Source organism: Solea solea, chromosome 19 (assembly GCF_958295425.1).
Source record: "Solea solea chromosome 19, fSolSol10.1, whole genome shotgun sequence".
Taxonomy (NCBI): Eukaryota; Metazoa; Chordata; class Actinopteri; order Pleuronectiformes; family Soleidae; genus Solea; species Solea solea.
Window position 1 is genome coordinate 12,886,482 of NC_081152.1, and position 21,858 is coordinate 12,908,339.

The 21,858-nt window shown below is 40.2% G+C and overlaps 1 long non-coding RNA gene across 1 annotated transcript in view; it reads right to left on the reverse strand.

Moving 5' to 3' along the window:
* Positions 1-3,988: 3,988 nt before the first annotated feature.
* Positions 3,989-21,858, reverse strand: part of LOC131446804 (uncharacterized) — a 30,516-nt gene continuing 12,646 nt past the window's right edge. Inside the window, exon 3 of the long non-coding RNA XR_009233964.1 lies at positions 3,989-5,534. This is a non-coding gene — a long non-coding RNA (uncharacterized LOC131446804). The remainder of the gene's footprint in view (positions 5,535-21,858) is intronic.

Here is a 21,858-nt window from a genome sequence, read left to right on the forward strand (position 1 = left end):
GTTGGAGAAGACACATCACACGTCAAACAACGCGGCTGCCATCATGTTGTCGTCGAGCGTCGATGCTATCTCCGGCCCCGTAATCCTGATACTCCGTCCCTTTAATCCCACAATCAGGAGAACATGGCAGCTGACACTAAAAACCATCCTGACAGGTGGGAACAAACAACGGCTCTAAGGAGAAACTTCATGTTCTGTAGGAAGGACCTGATGGAAGTTGTGTCTCCTGGGAAACATGGGGAAAAATATCCTCCTGCTCTTTTATCACATGTGTTTTACTCTATTCCTAATTACATATGTATGAGAAGATAATCTGTGCAAAAACAGAATTAGTCTCGTGTGCGGTCAACCCCCCACTGCACTGATATTGTTCACAGAAAACAATATGAAAGACTTATCTGATTAGACACAAGAGAAAATCACCACCTGTTTCTTTTCTAATTAAAGTCCAACATGAGATTTTTCTTCTTTTTTTAATCTCTGCTACAGATACAAAATTATCCCATCAGGCATTAAAGATTTAAACTCTTTTTACTCGTCACATAAGATTTCTGTTGCCACAGTAAAACTTTCACCCTCTCCACTTTTTATGGAGCAACAATTGAACTGAAATATCGCCGCTGTGTGAAAAAGCCCCACTCTTCTTTTTACTACGGAGGTTTGTTGCTAAAGCATAATATCTCTCTCTCTCTTTCCCCGCACAACAACAACAGATCATTGCGTTGATAAATATTTTAGCATCAAAGCGAGTCATTGGATGTGAGTGGCTGTCCGTCTTCGTAACCTGCCGCTTCTAAACAGTGAAACATTGCGGCGGTAAATAACGCGAGGAGCATCAAGTGCACATTCATCACCGTCTTTTGAAACGCTCACAATAAACTCTCTAGCTTTTACTTATCATAAATAAATACTCAAATCTGTCTCCTGCTTGATGTATTATGCTACACTCATCCCCTGAGCAGACGTTAGCTCTGTGTTTGACGGCCGGGCCGCTTCAGCCTAATGTGTAACTGGTCAAAACAGAATTATTATTCAGAATCAGTATCAAAGTCTGGATATCAAGATCGATGCCATATTGAAGACATGCCGTAGTGCAGGGATCAGCAAGTAAATGTGGTTTCTGTTGCTTAAAAAAAAAGCAACTGAAACCACATTTACTTGCTGAATATTTGGGCCAAAACATCGTATCTTAATCAGGCAAAAGTGTCTTTGCTGCCTTAAAGGAATACTTCACCGATTTGCATTTAGCTTTGTATTACTAGGGTTAGTATTTTTGAAAAATTGTGCTTCCCAACCTCAGTTTCCCCTGAGTTGAGAAATATCTTCATTCTTTTCTTTGTTACGTGCCCACCAGTGACACTTGGTCCTGTTAGCATAACTGTTAGCAAAGATGGCGGACACTGTTTACATTCTGGGAATGTAAACCCTACAAGTGGGTCTAAAAAGTGAGGAATCAGCGTTGCAGTTTTAAGCCTCGGACCAAGTGTCACAATTTTTCAAAAATACTACCCCTATTCTAGTAATACAAAACTAAATGCAAATCAGTGAAGTATTCCTTTAAGATAACAATAATGTGGACTTGCGTGTAAGATACATACTCGTACTGTTCATATTTGTTGTGCGTCATTTAAATTTTAAGAATTACTTCTTCTTTGAGCCTAAAATGCTTGTATTATTAGTATTAGTAGTTATTTTATGGACATTTACTCCGCAAACCTGGCTATTAACATACAACAGTAGTGTTTTTATTTGTATTTTTTAAACCATACATTGAAAATTTTAACAATATAAAACATATTTCAAATAACATCGGTTTACAGGTGTTAAGACTGGTACTCCTCAAAAGTAGGACTCCAAACCGTTCAGGTTACAAAAACAACATCAGTTCACTTATCTCAAAAGGTTGGTTCGGTAAACAGGCAATCGTCCAAAAAAACAGATCACGATGAATAGTAAGAATGCTGGACCGTTCAACATGGAGGTACAAGACAAACTGGCACAGAGGGGAAAGGGAACACAGTTATATACATGAGGAGGAGGGAGACAACGAGACACAGGTGAATCTAATGAGGGCGGGGCAGACAATCAAGACTGGAGGGAAAACACACAGGGGCAGGAAGTGAGAGGAGAGGTAAGTTTAAAAATAAAACAGGAAACAAGAAACATTACAGAAAGAAACAAAAAAAATGACTTTAAGGGGAATGCCGAGATGTATCAACTCTCTCTTCTCTGGTGACATTACCGTAATAACCACTTCTTAATGTTGGCTTTGACGTGCAACTTCTCAGCTTTCAGAAACTGTTGGAATTTTTCCGATAGCACATACTGCAATGTAATTGTGGTAATGCAAACATGTTGTTTGCTCACTGTGAAAGCGCTAACTGTCAATTCTAGCAACAGAATCTATTTGAATTGCATATTTTTTCAGAATAAAAACTCTGAAATTGTCATTTTTTTGGATCAGATTTGTTAAATCATCTGCCGGGCCCAGATACTGATGCTAGCGGGCCAGTTTTGGACCACGGGCCACCAAATTAATTGCCGTATTATCACTGCCGTATGGTTATTGGTTTGATTGTGGTGGTTGGCAAAAGACGCGCCGCTAACTTTTGTTCTCAGCTCAGCAACGGGAACCTTCAAGGCGTCCATTAACCACCAGTAGTGACACTGTGGTCAGATGGCTTGCTGTTCACTATACACCGGGGGGCGACCATCAATCAGAGTAAGAGGCACAGCCGACTGACAGGTGCTTGATGGGCGATGGCACTAAATATGCTGTCATTTGGCCAGAGACTAGAGCCAGACTCAGTCAGCGGGCCTCGTTAAATGTTACAAGCGGCTTCCTCACCACATTTCCTGATGGAAAAAAAATTGTATGGCAGGAATTCATTTAAGTATTTCTGCCTTTTTTTTATCACAACAATCCTCTAAAGATCAATATTCTGGGCAAATAAAAATATTCCTGGCTTAGAGAACCCCCTGAATTGTTGCACAAGGTCGCGATCTGTAGTTATTGCGACGTGTACACATCCATACATTTTGAGTCACGCTGCTGTAAGCAAGGTCACGGATAATGGATCCGTGTGTATTTTGCTGCCTTTATTTCTTGACACTAACTTTCTCATGCATTCATTGCTTTCTGCCCAAAACTGTGACCTTCTTAGTCCTCGGGGGATGTTGTCTTCCACGAAAGTCAATTACATTGGGTGGGTAATGCATTATGTTAGCATTTCCCAGGACAATCAGTCATTGTCTTGCACATGCTGGTTGCACTGGCTCATCCTCCCCATCTCCCATTTCATCAAGCCGCAACCCAGGTAGGTTCTGGGTATGAGGAGGACCGTTTCCTGCGTGTGACAAGGTCACCCTGCACCTTGAATGGGAAAATCCCCGTGTACACTTACCAACGTATGAGTCAGGATCAATTAAGGCAACTTTTAATCTTGTCACAGGATCTCCTTCACTGACAGGCTCTTCGGTAAAGGGTGATGAGTAAACAACCCGAAGACTGATACCTTTAATGACGGGTTCTACTTTGGCAAAGTGATTACACTAATGGAGCCGCTGCCGTTATATCAAAAATCCACAGCTTCTTCCTCGTACAGTAGGTTGCTGGTGGAGAGGGTTAAAGACAGAGCATTAACGAAGGAGCATTACGAGTCTAGTCACAACAGCACTTTGAAATACCAAATCAATACCATTTTCTGTGACCAATTTTACAGTTCTTTGGGTTGGTTGCCCCCGGAGTAATAAAGCTGTTTTCTACACACACACACACTATAGTTTTTGTTGCTCACTGGCAGAAATATTAAGCCAATATATTTGATGTGGACATGTTCTGGTCTGCTGTCAATCAAGATCATAATGGGTTTAAGAGAAAAACCAGGATGTACGGTAATGACCACAATTGCATCCATTTGAAAGTTAATATTTTTTAAGCTTAAAGTTCTGTATTTGTGTAGCACCTTTCATACAAGGACTGCAGCTCAAAGTGCTTCACAATAAAAGGAAAATAACATTTTAAAAGTAAATACAACAATAAAACACAACACAGGGTGGAATGAAAAGGAAAAAGTCTAAAGTCAAAGAGGAAAAAACCCTGTTTTAACCCTGTGCTCATGTGGCACGGATTTGTGCCGCAGGTGCGCCAATGATAATAATACTCCTTATATGGACATCCTGTCTTCTTATGTGTTGTTGAGTTAAAGTTATGATTCATTTTATATCACATTTTTAGTAGTGATATAAAGAAACAATAGTCATGCAGAAGTCACAAAATAGACCCAAATTTCACAAATTCAATCGGATTTTAAACATTTTGAGTATTTTTTGCTCAGGTGTGTTTATATAGATGGTATAAATGATTTATTTGTTTCATCAGATTGCCTAAGTTGTGCTGAAAAAAAGGAAATAAGACACTCTATATTGTACATTCTTATACACTCTGTATATAATGTACGTTTAAACATAGGAATGGAAAAAAAAACAGCTGAAATACCCTGTGTTCTAAGCGTTAACTGTAAAACAGTAAAATACAACACAGGGTGGAATAAAATAGGAAAAGGCTATAGGTCAAAACCCCATTTTGACTTTAAAATATACAAAAAAATGCAAATAAAACACAACACAGGGTGGAATAAAAAGGAGCTAGTTGAAGGCTAGTGTAAAGATATCTAGTGAGCTGGCTTCCCTAATATCTAAGGGTAGTGTGTCCCAAAATTTAGGGGCGTAAGTAACAAAGTTTCTTTTTCGACTTTTTGTGGGGAACCTCCAATAAACCAGCAACAGACGATCAATGTTACAGGGAGCCAGTGTAGGTACAGCTAAGTGGACTAATATGCTCTGGTTGTGGTTTTGGCTTCTAGTGTGGATCAATATTGTAGCTGCACCTTTTATGTACCCATCTTAAACTTAAACATTACCCAAATTAAAAAGTTTACAGTAATGAGTTGGTTCAGTTTGCAGCCAATGATGAATCAGCTCTGCCTCTCAAAACAAGGTGCTTTGAACAGATGGTTAGTTTGGACAAGGTGAGTCGGCCTTTTCCTCCACCTCGTCACGTCATGCATTTCTTTAGTGGCGTGAGCTGACAGGCCTTTACAACGATGTCAGAACAGATAACATGTCGTCCTTGAAAAATGTAGATTTAGGCAGATTTTTACATAACAGCATTGTTGGAGCGAGTCTATTAACATTACTTTATACGTATGTTTTACCAGCACATATGGTCATGCATGGACACAGTCCTCCAGTGAATAGAAATAAGCGGATGTAACCACTATAAAATGATGAGATAAAACAATATTATATGTTTGTTAGGCCTTAAGGACACAGTTTAAAAAAAAAAAAAAAAAAAAAAGATTACCATTGAGTGTCTTTGTTCGGAAGGAGAATTCTGCGAGGTAAAGTCTGTCGCTCCCCCCGCTCTCACAGAATGAACGTCCTCTGGCTCAATTTCTTAATGAAGCAGCAGATGCTCTCATCCAATTTGAATGGCTGCTGCATCACGGGAAGCCGCGATAACTGTTTTCCTCCTGTCAGGACACCAAATATAAAACAGACATCAGCAGAGGCGGAATTCAGTTAAGAGTTTATCTTGATGCCTTTCTAGGGCGACGGGTTTCATTATGGAACCAACCAACTATTTCCCAAACGCTTCCCTTATGCTCTGACAGATTTGTCCTGGGGATCAAATGTAAAATAAAATCTGTGGCATTTTTCACAGTAGACAGACGTGAAAACCACACCGTGCAGGTTTGTGTGAACAGAACACAAATACGTGTCTTTAAGTCTTGATCCTGATTGATGGATTTGCTTTTCACCTCTATATTGTGATAACGCTGCATGCACAAACTTCCCTTTTGTTGCCACCAACAATGATGTGATGTAAGTTCTGCCAGTTTCGCAACTTTATCATGTTCCTCTTTTTGTAAATTTCCATCACATCATGATCATGATCTTGGCCATGATCTAATTTAATGTTTCTCAAGAAATGCAATGTGTGTGTGTGTGTGTGTGTGTGTGTGTGTGTGTGTTGTGTACGCAGTCACATTAAGGGGACTTGTCTTCCTAGTGGGGACAAAAAGCAAGTTTCCATAATGTCAATTACTACATTTTAAGGTGAAGACAGGCTTTAAGGATAGGATGAGTTTAAGGTTAGGTTACGATTAGGATTAGGTAGTAATTATGGTTAAATCTCCAGATTAATTTAAGTCAATTCAATGTCCACCAGACTGTGTGTGTATGTATGTGTGTCTTTGGTATTCCTTATGTTGTGGGGACATAAATCTGTTTACACAGTGACATTATGGGGACAAAAATCAAGTCCACATAATGTAAATTAATGCATTTTAAGGTGAAGACAAGTTTTAAGGTTAGGATGAGTCACTGTAATGTCCTCTGAAGTCATGGAATCCACCCGACTGTGTGTGTGTGTGTGTGTGTGTGTGTGTGTGTGTGTTTGTGTACAAAACAGTTTTAAATTACTATGGGTGTCAACACCATAATACAGAAAAAGAAAAAAACAATCAACAACCTGTCATATCACACACACACACACATATATACAGTATATACATACAGTATATTGGGCGTGTGTGTATTTCACAGTTCAAGGTGGGTCAAGGAGTCTTTACTCAGACTGGACACATTATCTCAGTGTGTCTCTGTGACCTCATGAACTGCCCTGTTTGGAGGCTCATCGTGACCTGCAAGTGAAACAGCAGCAGTGTTTGTTTGAACGCATCCATGTTTCCAGATACTGGCTCTGAGTGTCTCACTTGTATACGGGTGTGTGTGAAGTCCAGTGTTAGTGGATGTGGTTGAGTTTGCTTCTACACACGACGGAGACACATTTCTGGTTCAGTCAGGTTTCCACTCGTGACATGTCGTTGTTAAATCATTTATTGCCACAAACAAACTGCTGTTAGACTTGACGTTGACGGCTCCACTCTTTAGCCAATGTGTTTGGCCAATTCAGCACAAAGCAGAATACAGGAGTGAGCCCGAGCCAGACAACGAAAAAAAACATTTTAAACTCTCGACCCTGTGAGATTGTGATTGAGGCCAGAGTGGTGCCGGCAAAGCTCTGAGGAGCAGCGGCGGCGTGAGGCAGCATTGATGTAGCAAGAAATAAGTGAAATGAGTGAGGGAGGAGTGATAGTTAAACACATTACCTTGGTGTGAGAGTGGCTGTGATTGAAGTGTGACTAATAGAGCTGGCTTTCAGCTGATTACTGCATTTGCTGTATCTTGATTAAGAGCCACACACTAAACAAGATGCTTAATTCATCTTTATAGTATATTGTTTTTTTTTACAGCGAGGTAAATCTCCAGAATGCCACTGCTCTTTGCTGCCATCTTCCAAAGAGACACCAAAATCATTTCCCAAAGAAACTTTAGAGTTGTTTGGTTTTTGAAAAATTCATAAAGCTGTTTCACCATCATCTAATTAGGTTTTTATTTTCCTCCCACTCCACTCTGCTCCTCCATCTCTATTGTGTGCTAATAGTGTACATCAAAGGCCCACTCTTGGAGAAAAGTCCTTGAACATATACTATAGTTTGTCACTTGTTCTGGTTGTAACCACACAACAGTTTCTAAACTGTCTGGTATGGTATGATATGACATTTTTTGGCATTGTACAGCGATGACATGCAGAAGTATTGGTAATTATGGCTGCTCATGCCTCCAGTGACAAGCTGCTGCTCCCTCGGTGTTTGAAGGAGAGGTTTGACAGGTCTTTCCTCATTCTCAGCAGACAGACTGTACAACTGACACTGTCAGTCGACAATATATACTCTTATTTCTATTTTCTACCGGGTTGGGTATTTGGCTGCTGTAACACTGCACATTTCCTGTGTGGGAAGAAAAAAGGAAAATCTTATGTTTGTTATCTTATCTTGTGTTATCTATAGTTATCTTATGTTATCTTATGTTGTTATGTTATGTTATCTTATCTTATCCGAGTAAGCCATGTCAGTGTGATAGGAACACCAGGAACGTCGGAAACAGAAGCATTAAAATGGGATTCAGCTCATTAATTCATTAGTTACACCTGTGCTTTGTCAATTGTAACACATCATGCTGTCTCCTGTGAAAATCACACTTCTATAGAGAGACGTGAGCAATCTGTGCCGGAAATCCTATGTCTGTCTATATCTAGACAGAATATAGTAGATGTGGCCTAATAACAGATGGTTGTAATTCTAAGGAGGCTTGAGTATGCAGCGTGCTCAGCCTGGAAACGATTCTAAAGTGACGCCACAGAATACAATATCTTCTCACCAGAAGGTTGACGACTTAAAACCCCCAACTCTTCCACATGTCAAGAGACTTGGGCAAGAGAGTGAGGCCAAAGTTGCTCTTATCAAGCTGTGTCTGCAGTGTGTGACTGCACTTTGAGTGGTCATGTTACTTCTCATTATTACAGACCAAGCATACTCAAATAAAGAAAGAAAAATAGACAAAACCATTAATGGAACCCTTTTATTACACTGCCTGACAAGATAATAAAAGAAATACAAATAGCATTTATGAACACATCTTATAAAGGAAATGTGTCTACTTTTTATTAGAGCAGTGAAACAAATCCTCAGTAAAACTTTTAACTGATTTTAAAATATTGGTGCAACTCAAATATTACCGAGAATCTAATTTTATATATGAGATACTGACATTTCTGACTCAACACATTAAATCTCCTTGTCTTCCTGTTTGGAACGGCCAAACAAATTAACGCCAGCTGTATGTTCCGTTCAGATGAATGGCTTTCAAATGGCCAACTTTGAGTTATGGCCTCTAAATGATCGCGTTTCCCCTGATGTGAGCCATAAAACATTCATTTGCATTCGATGTCGCAAGAATCCTTCTGGCTGTTAGTGCCGTGGTTTGTGGGGCTGTTTGGCCAGAGACGGACATTCTCCATATTTCATTTAACATCTTATAACCGCTAATCACATGCTCTTGATGCAGAGTGACTCACAAAGTTTCAGCTCTGCAAGAAGGCTGTCAAAAATTCTTACATAGATGTATCTGCATGATGAGGATGAGAATACTAATATTTTTTTTCTTATTTCAACTGTGAGAAGAAGATGCTCATTTATTTTTTTTATTTTATTTTATTTTTTTAGAAAATATGCTCTCTGGACTGTGATGTCTTCTTGTTTTTGTTTTTTTTCCCCAGATTCTCTGACTGATGTTTTCAGAGACACTTGTGACTCCTCTGCCCTCGGGCGCCGTTTTGATGGTTTGTCTCAAAATATGTTTCAAGGAGAAAAGAAGTCCAGCAGAAAGTTGAGAGAAGGCTTTGTCATGAAATAAGTTATGGGTTGACCTTTTCAAATTCAAGGTTTCCAATAATTTGTCTTGACTCACCTGTATAACTGCATAGATTAGCTGTATTATTATTTCATTATCTCCCTTTTCTAACGCAGTCTTTGTTTCTTTCTCTCCGACAAAGAAATTAAATTGAAAAAAAATGACACATTCTTTCATTCAAACACTGCATCCTCCACAAAGATGTTATTGTGTGTTTTGATTAACCTCCTGTTTAATTAACCTCCACTCTCTGTTGAGCACAACTCCCTCTCTTTCAGCTCGAGCCGTTTTCTATCTCTCTGTTCTCTCATCTCTCATTGTCTTTTTCTTGCCCTTTGAGCGACTGATGTTTCCTGTTTGTTCTACCGCCGTCACTTATCTGGTCCTGGACATCTTCTCCAACAAACGTCACCGTTTCTCTTCACTAAGCTAATGAAAACCAATCAAAAGCGGAGTCTAAAGTGCCAACCACTTCCATATTTTTTGGAAAAATGGCACATTAACTGTCCTCTGCAGAGTTTGAAAAGCAATGATCAATTTAGCACTTACGATGCAGAGCGAAAGACGAGATAATGACAGTTTTTTAATTTCTTATCCCACATTCCCAACATAAATAGACACACAAATCTACTTGGTTCAGTGCAGAAAACTCAACAACAATCTATTTTTGTCTATTCAACCTTTAGCCAAATTGATCTTTATAATATATGACGGTATAAAAATGCAGCACTTTCTATAATAGTCCACTTATTTCTCTGAAAGGGCAGCAAATACTATGCTAATACCCCGACAAGCTGTTACACTTAATAGCAGGATCATTAGGAGGAATATTTTAGAATTGAAACAGAGGCTTCACCGAGATGTTAGAGACACATTTAGCTTTAAATAACACACAAAACGGGACAATTTTCTCTAACAGGGGGTTAAAAGATGGATCCGAAAGGCTCCTGGCCAGACACGAGTGAGCTTAAAATGGAGTGGTATGTGACAAGAAACTAGTCCAAACTGGATTTGTGACCTCACTGAACGGTTTTGTGGTGACAGCATCCTGGGGAAAAGACAGAGGATTTTGTGTGAGAGGTCATCTTATGTGAGAAGTTATTTCTTTGATCTTGTAATGGGTTTTCTACAGCACAAGCCTCTGGTGGTAGATATGACAGGCAGCTTTCATGCGAACAGCACTGAGTCATCCCCATTCATCAGTTTTACTCACTCACTCATTGTGTACCACTTAATCCTCCACATGAGGGTTGCAGGGGACATATGCTGCTTTTCCACCACATGGTCCCGGCACGGCTCGGCACGGCACGTTTTTTTGTGTTTTTTTGCTTTTCCATTAGTGAGAGTACCTCGTAGTTTTTAAGTACGTGGGCTGAGCTGATTCCACGTGACGTCGTCAGACTGCAGTGCACTGACTGGTCAGAGTGTCGTCAAGAAATGAACTGTAGATCAGTTAAAAAGACTTAAAAATCCTGAAAACTTGTGTTAATCTCCAACATTTAGCAAGGAAATGTCTAAAATCTCAATATTTACAAGAGGCTTCTGGTGTTTTTAGTGACTGCTGAAAGCTGGCGATCGCAAGCGACGAGCCGCATCACAAAGCCTGCCGCTGTATTTCAATTCAGCCATGCTGAGCCGAGGCAAGACGTGGTGTGGCAGGACCATTTAGTATGAAACTGGCAATAGAGTGAAAGACAGGGAACACCTTAAACCGTCACATTCAAACCCACTGTCAATTAAGAGTGTCCAGAAAAACCTCTGCATGTTTTGGACTGTGGGAGAAACCCGGGGAAAACCCACGCACACACGAGGAGAACATGCAAACTAGACACAGAAAGGCCCTCGGGTTTCAAACCGGTGACCTGCTTTCTGTGAGGCAACAATGCTAGCCATGTGGCCCCTTATCAATTGTACAAAACAAAAGTATGCACAACTATGATCAGCATTGTCCAGTTTCGGTCTGCAAAATGTAGCTCTTTGCATAATAAAGTTGATCTGTATTTGCATACACGTCATGTCAGCGTCTAATTGCGTTCTTGGAGAATTAGGTCACAGAATATTCATGCCTTGCATGGAAGAAACAGATCCCAGATCAGATGACTGTAGACCCCAGGGAAACATAAGTAAGAGGCAACATAATATTAACATTTTAGCAACCATTAAAAGCATTAGCAACAGAGTGAGGGGGTTGTCAAGACACAACACAAACTAATAAGATATTCAAGTTTCCTTCAGGTCTTCAGCAATAAACTACTGGCTGTGCTGTAAAATTACAATATTAAGGATCACTGCATTCAAACTTTTATTAGTTAGCAAAGCTATTGCTTTGAGGTAATGTTATTAATGGACGACATGAGGGAGGAGAACACGTCAATAAGCTGCGAGGTAATTTCCCTCCTGTGATATTCTCCAAATCAGAATCCTCTCGGACTGACTCCTGTCCTCCACGTGTTCAGTCACCCTCTACTAGACGCTCAATTTCATGGAAATTAGCAGGATTGCCGGCTTTTGAGATGCAAATTGACTATGCAGATTTGGGATGAATTAAAATGGGACTCCCTCGCTGACACAAAGTGAAATAAGCTCTTCGTGGCCTAATACGTCTGCGCGTTGTCGTCGTCGTCTCCAGACTCATTAAGCGCCGGACACGACTGCGGGACAAATTTATCGCAGGGAAGAAGCAGCAACACTGTGCAGGGGAAAACAAACAAGTCACTGGATTGGGCGGCAACTCTTTGGTCACTGGTGACAGAGAGCGTCTGCAATTTCGCACACTTCTCTGTGTTGAACGCAGATATGGACTCAACACTTTTACACTTATAAGAATGTACAGCAGAGGGAAATGACGCAGGGAATCTTATGGCAAAGTTGCAAATTGAGTGTGTTATTATTTGGGATAGATAAAGACACAGGCGTCTCTGATGTAGTTGTCATTCATCCGTCCATTGTCCACTTGTTTACAGAGCAAACGCCCTTGTGCCCTGCAGCCACTAAGGCCCAAGGTCATTGTCAGCTGATTTATTCCTACACGCAGGCGAACAATCCCAAAACACATCTCCTGAGAGTAAACCGTTAGTTAGTTTGAATGCATTCAAGAGACATCGTATTCGAATACTGCCTCTGAATTAATTCTACGTCATTAATTTCATAAGATACACTCACATCCCTCGGTAGTAGACGTGGTCTCCCTCTGTGCAACACTTGATATTCCGCTCATGCCCGCCTCCGCCTGCTACACCTTCCAGTGAGCGGACAGTCGGCTCACGGCAAAGTGATTTTCAAACAAGACAATACCATGCACTCATCTGTGTTCATCTATCAGCAGAGGCATCTGTAAAACAGACACATCTGTCTGTCTCACCTTTTTTGTTGTTGTCCAAACTTAACTGTTGAGGTAAAATAAGAGGCAATAGCATACATCTGACACGGTTTAAAGGAGAAACACTTAAGATTGATCACCAGTCATGTGAACCTTGGCCTCTCAACCCCCTTGGACTCAAGGTGAGGAAATGACCCGGAGACATTCTCCATGGATCGATGCGCCATAGAAATAAATTAACTGCCTTTCCTCTTTATGTCAAAACAGCAGTCGGGGTGTCAAAAAGGAAAGCTCTGTGCAGCACTCGGGGTATTCTGAAAATGGGTCAAATAAAATCTCTCTCTTTGCTAATGAAGTCCCTGTGCACTGAGCCTCACACCTGCACTGTTTCAATTACCGCAGTGAAACAGGATGGGAAATCCCAACAGTGCAGATGCAGCCAGAAGACACACAGCTGAGGTAGATGTTGTGACTCTGAACTCAAGTGTTATACATCAGCCAGGAATATCAGGTCGAACACTTATTTATATGAAGATTACTTTAAGTTTCATTTATTCATTTATGCATGAATGTGTGTGATATTTTTTTTTGTCTGTGTTCATTTTAAGACAAGAGGTCATTTACTGCTGTTTGCCTATAAATACACTGGCTGCCGTCACAAACACAGCTTTTGAGTGTCATTGCAAGCACAGAAACACATTCCTCTGCATTTATGTTCCTCCAGTTTTTTCCCCCCTCCATCTGTCACAATGTCTTTCTGCCAAGTGCCACTGCTAAAGGATCGCTTCCTCCACCAACGATGTTGTTTCTGGCTGCATCTGTCCGTCTGTGTCTGTGAGCAGCATAAGCTAAGGCGGAGTTTTGATGAAATTATCTGGGGATAGAGATTGTGGACCGAGGAAGAAATGATTAGATTTTGGTGGCGATCCAGATGTCGATGCGCGCTCGAGTCCATTAACACTGTTGGAAACGGAGAAAGTGCTCTCTCTTTCCTCCAGTTTCACTTGTGCTGATGACCCGTGGTGGTGGAAGGAGGAAGACGGAACCGAAAAAGAGGAAGTAATGAATGATTGAATCCAGAAGAAGGCAGTGTTGCAACAACACAGATGTGAACAGCTGTAAAACAACAACAACCACTGGTTTCACACGTTTGTTCAATTCCAAGCACTAAGGGCAAAAGATCAAAAGTCATCTATCATGTGTTGAACGAGAGTTCAGTTTTCAGTAGAGAGGTCTACTGTGTTAGTATGTTAGTATGTTGTTTTTGGTTGACGTGCTGAGGTTAACCCATAGACTATTTATAAAAAAATGGATGAAGTCACCAAGTATGACGAAAGTAGGAAATAGATACGGGTACGGCACATATGAATGGACACCATTATGATTGACAGGTGATTACAGGTGACATCTGTGAACTTCTGGTTGAATTGCGAATCGTGAGGCTAAAAAAACAGCATTACTTGTTTTGTGAATGGAAGACTACGTCCATATTTATATATACTCTACGTTCAACATCTCCTCATTTGGACCGTGGCTTGCACTGCAGGTCCCAGCGTCGCCTGACCAAATTCCACCAAACTGTGATTCAATCATTGCACACTGAACTCCAAGTAACCCGCCATTCTTCACCCTTCTTTGTCTGTGAAGGTCCTCAGTCATCCAGGCCATAATAGTCCTTTAAGTGCTAATCTTATCCGAAAGGCGTCTTCAGTTCTGACTTTGGGTGAGAGGCAAAATGTCCTCCAGACACTAACAGAAGTCCAGTTGCCTTTGTTTTTAGCACTTAAAGGTTCATCCTTCCAGTCTCATCAGGTCACCAGCCACCATCAGCGCCGGTGTCTGCTCAGAGTCCCGCAGCATTGATATTTCAATGACTCTTTAAATCAGCACATTATTCTGTTTAATCTGTAATAAATTCATTTTACGTTCACCATAGTCTCTCCTGATTGAACCACTGAAGTGTTTTATTACCCAATTTAGTCTAATCATTTCAACCCGAGCATTTATAGCAAGTTGGCACTAATCGTTTTTTCCTTATCTTGTAAGACTGTTTGAGCTTTTACCGTGTTGTAAAGAATAAGGTATTTAAATCCTTTAATGTGATAATACGGTAAATCAATTCCCCGTCCAGTGTCAGAGTCCACGTCCCGGTCTTGTTCTTACAAACCTATGTCTGTGATGAACCTTACAACAACCTGACAACCTTTACGACTACAAGCTCTATTTATACATCGCCTCAGTTCTGAATGTGTATAAGCTTTCTTTGAGATTCAGAGTTTCACAAACTCAATATTATTGAGCGTTTGAGTGCTTATTCACCTCCTCCCAGTCCATTTATCTGCTTATTGTCTCTGCTCCTGTGGGTTTGTTATCGCTGGAACATGCCTCTGGACAAGGACGGCTCCTGATAGGACACTGGCCACTGTTGCTCATGGGGGGTGGGGGATCAGATGCTCTGCCAGAACTCGTGGTCAGTGAAGATTATGTGGCTCATGTTTTGACCTTTACAGCTTCAGTCTTATAGCAGTCAAGGATTGAGAGGCACACTGATCAGTCCAGTCAAAAGGAGCGAAAACTATTGCCAGATATTTATTATTGATAAGCTGGTTTGCAGTGTGTGTTGACGGGGGGATGTGGTGAAATGTGGAGATAAAAAGAATCCTCCTTCCTTCCTGCAATAAACAGTAAATATTACATGTTCGCTGTCAACAGTTACACAGCTTTTTCAGCTGTGAGTTCTAGAGTGAGAAATCAAGTCTAATTGTTATTTTGTTGAACCTTTCAAAAGCATATTATTGCATCTACGCAGTTTGGGGAATTTTTGATTGTTCTCGGATCCATGTATCATCTCTAAACCAGCCCCTTAAAGTCCACATGATCCATCAGAACATCTTCTATACTATACTTGATCACGCTAAACCACACATGGGCAACATAAGGCCCTGGGGCAGGATGTGGCACCCAGACTTTTATTTTGAAAGTAGTCACAGGAAAGGACGAATCAGTGAGGTTACGTGTCACATTTTGTATGTATCTTTTATAGCATTTTTACTTTTAAAATTTAAATGTTATGCACGTTGAATATAAATATAGGTAATATTAGATTATTATTTCTTTTAAACCTTGTTTTTGTGGCCCTTTGCTTGCTTCATCACTGTCAGTGTGGCCCTTTGGAAAATATTTTTGCCCACCCCTGCGCTAAACCATTTTCATTTCACCGTATTTGGGGGAGTCAGCTTGTTCTGTAGCTGAAGCAAATTTGTCGAACGCTCTGCCTGACGATGTGAGGAGCTGCAGCTCTTTCTATTTTAGCACTTTTTAAAAACAACTAAAAACAAGAAACAACTATAAGGCGCTTTATTTGCTTTAATTGTACACTGTCCATTTTAAATGTACATATTGATACATAGTCTCTATGGACGGTTATTACTCCTACAGGGTCAAATATTTAGACATCCAATGAGGAGTAGGTTTATATGACCATTAAAGATGCATAAAATGTAATGTTACTGTCAATAGATTTAGTTAGAAGCATATTTGGTGCAGTGGATGATAATGACAGTGTTTTTATTTGAAGGGGAAGTGTGTGAAGGAGGAGATTATGGTGTCCTGGTGGCTCGCTGGGCTAAATAAAACCATGAAACTGTGACATGAGTTTGAATCCGGTCCAGTAACTTTGTTGTAATCTCTTCTTCCCCAGTGTTTGCCCGTCTGTCCTCATTCTGAAGTGGTGGCAAAGTGGAAAAAAACAAAATAAAAGTGTGCAAATAGAGACTGAAAAGTTATTCTGCAGCGCACGCAAACAAAATAAAACGTGTGAGTGAGATCAACATAGTACTTAGTGTGCAATTATCATAAGATGTCTGTATTCCAGTGAGCCAGGGTTTTCTTTTCTTTTTTTTCTCATCGCGCTCGGTCTCATTGAACCGTCATTGAATTAAATGACAATTTCAGGCCATGAGAATGTTATGTGGGTGAGGAACTTCTCCTAATCCAAGCATGCAATTCTATGAATAACAATGGTGACAGTCCATCCTGAAAAAAGCCATTACACCTGGGACTCTGTCGCTCTTAAGTTTCTCTTTATTTTCCTTCTCCGTTTGCCACGGCTTCTCACCAACAGCATCCCGTCTTCTCCACACACCTCCATGTTTATGTTTAAATGTCGGTCACGTAGTCCCGTCCATACCACCCTGCCAATTACGACATGGTGTTAGTCTATTGAAGTGAGACGATTAATGTGCAGGCAGCCGCCGTGATTTAGATTCATCAGCCCTATTAAAAGGCTTCTCATGAACAGCCTGGTATTTCGACACAACTGCAATATAGATCTCCGGTATCTGACGTCACACAACCAATGTAACGCCCCCTGGCAGGATACTACGCCTTTCACCTCTAAAGATGTATTTACTAGATAAATCAGGCAGTGTGTCAGGAAACTCGTCTCTTTACGGCCGTTTTCATCAAGTGAAGATAGATGCTAATGCAAAAACAGTCAGACGGGCTGACCTCGTCGTTGTTGTTGTTGTTGTAATGACAATAAAGATCCTTCATTTTGAACCACCGGGTTTTTACATGAGCCCACAATGGACAAACTAAGGATCTTTTCAGCACAGTCGACAAAACTGCCTGAACTTTCTAAATGGATGTATCCGACAGCAAAGGTTTCCCTAATTAAAATCTCTCTTGGATAAAAAAAAAAAAATAATGACCACGAGGCAACATCGGAGAATTAAAGAGGAAAAAAAAAGGGGTAAGATGGTGTGAGAGTCTGGTGTTGTAGTTAATGCATCACTGCTGCAGGAGCAGAACCAGTGGCTGTGCTCTGCTTCCACCTCCTTCTCACCTCTGCACTAATCACTCCTTTAATCAAAATGTGTCTTTCAACATTGTGTGTGGTCACTGCTCCTCCTTTCAGTCCATTGGTCCTATTTATTTTCGCTGCCACAACAGCCCGATATACACTTTTAATTATAATGAAATATCCTGCTCCAGTGTGGCTTTAATCCCAAACCTAACATGACTTATCTTATACGATACACCTCAATGGAAAATTGAATTAGTCAGTCTTTGCATTTGCTCTCTGGCCAGGACTCTTGCAGAGTTGAACAGATTCTCACTTTTGCAGAAACTAAAAACATTTGTGTCTTCTGTGATTTTGTTGTGAATATAATTAGTGTATGCATGTGATAAGGCATTGTGCCAGAATCAGATTTTGACTCACAACTGTACCACACTGAGTTTGTGTGTGTGTGTGTGTGTGTGTGTGTGTGTGTGTGTGTGTGTGTGTGTGTGTGTGTGTGCTTAGAACAGCTGTAAAAAAAACTCCATTCTGCAAACAGCATGCTGCCTTTGTGATCAAACTAAGACATAAATAAATAAATAACCATGTGTCATCAGTGATTAAGCAAACTGAAAAAGAGAAAAAGGAAATTGAAATATTGGTTTTACTGATAGCAATGGTGAAACAAACTGTTTATGTTTTGATGTTTTGGTCCAAACCTAAAAATCCTCGGTAACCCTTCCTTTTACAGTCCCCTAGTTACCAGTTATATGGGTAATTACCACAGGTAAATAAGTGTGTAAATACTCAGAAAGTGCCACTTCATTACCAGGAACAGAACAGAACAAAACAGGAACAACACAATTAAACATTAACTCCACTAATTACTGTGTAGGAATATGGAGCGGCACTAAGAACAGAGCTAATTCCTAAGGATGTATGCAATAGTTTTTGATAAAAGTTAAGGGATAACGGCCTCCAGAGGAACAGTTTTCTTCTGGAGAAGTTACACAGCATTGTCTTGATTACTGGGTATGTTCTTACTGAAATTCTGATCATTTACTCAGTAAGCAAGCTGGAACTGGACTACAACAGGTAACATCCTGGTAATGTAATGGAATCAAACATGACCTGGACATACATTTAAATAAATTTAAAGCTGGAACATGACAAATTGGTAACGTCAGGTAAAAGTGCAGCTTTTTGAGTTGATCAGTAAGAGTTTTAAAAGCTTCAGTTCCCTGTTGTACATATATTACACATAATAACCCTGAAATGTTGACATCACTATAAATAATTTATGTGTAGAAACAATCCGGCATGAGAAACTTACACAATAAATGGTTTGCAGGAAACTACTGTATTTGCATAGCCCCAAACAATATTATATTCATATATGCCTCCATAGCCACGTCTCCTTCCTTACATTTACTTTACATCTTTTCAGATACATACTGTAAATGTGTCAGACCAACATTGTAACCCCGTAGTTCCAGGAAACTTCATAACCTTTTTTACAAATGAGGGGAACAGAACCTGACCTCAATCCTGGCAGCAGCTGTTGATCATTTAGATCATTAACTGACAGAAGAAGGTTAACGGGGACAAATTATCCACATTAGTTGGATTAAACTTTTCACCCAAAGTTTAAAAAAAACCTGTTGTGATTGGATCTTTTTTTCCCTTCTTTTTTCAGTACATCTAAATGCAATAGACAAAAGAAATGAAATGGCTTTGTAGATGCAGCACAGATGTGTCGACGTGCGAGTGCTCATCAAAAGATGTATCTTTCTAATTGTTTCCATGACGCCTGAGGGAAATCTCCTTCAATGCATTAAAGAAATAGTTTAACCAGCAAAGCATTTCTTATTCTGATCACAAAGAAGTTTTTTGGTCTCCTTATTCTGTGCTTCTGCAGCTCTGCATTCTTCTTCTTCTTCTAAAAAAAGAAAAGTCCTCAACAAAATGACAAATTATTTATGAGTCACATTAAATATGGCATAAAGAGACCTGTTTTATTCAGCAGCAGGTGCTAATCCAGACTATAATCCGACGTATAAAAGTGCCCGCTGTGACTCAGCGTATAGCCTTACAGCTCTCTCACTCAGCGTTTCTCGGAGACTCAGCGGAGACATTTTGTGGAGCACATTTGCCGCGATGGAGGAAGACCCTCTCCGTCGCTCTGTGTGACTGAGCAGTGAACACAGCAGCACAACACTTCTATTCAATATTCTACCTGCTGATCGCCCCCCCCTTCCCCCACTTAATGTCTCTTTCATGTGACGCTTTATCACAGAGGTCAAATTTTCAAGCTGTTGCTCACAGATAACAGACAGTGGGGGTGTGGGATGCACCAGTGAGTGCTGTGTGAGCTACTGCAGCTGAAAAAAAATAAGCCAACAAACAAACCCAAACATTTACAGAGAATTCTCCAGTGTTAGACACAAGTAGAGAAATTACAGCTGAAGTCAATATAAGTAGAAATATGCCAATTATCTTATTAGCTATCTTATAAGCATGTTGCATGTGCCGATCTCATGTAAAGGAGGATGGAGCAACATGTTGGTGCACCACTAATGGCGTTTTTTTCCAAGGTTCCAAGCGAGCTGAGCCCATACTAAACTGTGACGCCCACTAATTGGTCAGACCGAACAATGCCGAACTGTAGATCAATTAAAAAGACTTGAAAAGACTAAAAATCCTGAAAACATTTAGCAATGAAATTTCTCAAATTTCAACATTCAACAGAGGAGTCTGGTGTATTTAGCGACAGCACTGCTGAAAGCTGGCGATCGTGGCACGAATCACAACCCGTTCAGCCGTATTTCAGTCGAGTCTGTGCTCCGGTCATTTTTAATGAACTGATTCTAATGATTCAGTTACACCGCAAACAACTGCTTTGCTCGTCACTAGTTTGTGTGCTTGTGTCGTGTATAAAACACTGTCACAGCGGTTTCGTGGAGCTACACTATGACAACCCCGCCCACGTTGAGTAGGTACATAGTAGTGACGAAAAAAGACGTGCCTGTTAACAAACCGAGTCGTGCTTGAACTGTATAATTGGAAGAGCGCCCATACGTGTACAGGGGTGTCAAACTCATTTTTAGTTCAGCGGCCACATACAACACAATTTGATATCAAGTGGGCTGGACCAGTCAAATAATGGCAATCAAAAAAAGTGCAATTTCAACAACATTATGCCTAAATGAACCATTTACAAAGGCACAAAACCTTTAGCCACAGGTATCTGGAACTGAAAAGTATCATATTTCATGTGAAATTTTCACAAATTCATCCTGGACCCACTGGTGGGCCAGTTCTGGTCACCCCTGGTTTACTACATCGGGTCGTAGTCGCTCCTAAATTAAAATGCGTTGCACGACTTTTACTAGCAAGAGCTCGGTAATTATTAAACATTGACACGTACCAAACACGGTGTTCGTCTGGCATAACCTGCCAGCAAAATGAAACACAAAGAGAATCACATATTTATTCCTGTTAACATTTCTGATGTGACCAAATAATCAAAATCACTGTTTTGACTTACTGATAATTGTGCACTGCTGGGAGCTGAACAGGGCTCTGTTTCCATTTCATCCATTTGAATTATATTGAGATATTTTGCACCAGGGTCTATGCTTAGACTTAGACTTCCTTTTATTGTCATTGCACAGAAAACACAGCAGTGAAAACTGGCAACAAAATTTCGTTGCTTGGCAGCAGATAAGAAACCAACACATAGCATTGAATTTTGTCACTTGTGAGTTTTGATGGGAAATGTCTTTTATCTTACTGTAAATGTCTATACATGTATCCAACTCTTCAGCCTAACTATGATTAATAAAAAATAAATAAGTAAGTGTTTTAATGTATATAAATATATATAAAAGTAGTGCAAAAAGAAAATATGCAGAATGTGGTGAGGAGGACACAATACAAATCTACTAAAGCGCTGTGTGTCGACCAGATGCTTTTATGCCAGCATCTCAGTGAATTTGTCCGGCTGCCATGCGTCCACGAACACTGTTTACATTCTGCTTTACATGCTGAGAGGGTCGTCGGGATGGCGTCAGTCGGTCTGGTGCAACCAAAACTACCAGCTACTAGTTCCTAAGGCTTTAGTAGTGGTTTAGTAATTAATAAATCATACATTTAGTAGAGACGTACACCAAATTGGTGCAAACCGACACTGGATTCTTATATTATATATGGTCTGACTCCAAGACAGATGATTATATCAGATCAAAAGCCCAATTTTGGAATTGTTTTAGGACAATTATTATTTTTTCTTTTTGTTTAATCCAAAGCACAGACACAAAAAAAATGTTATACGCCAGTACATTTCAATATTATTAAGGTTTTTTTTGTAGAGAATAACTGTGTTAGTGAATGCTTACAAAAATCCTGGGGGAAAAAATCTATTTTATGGTAGACTTTG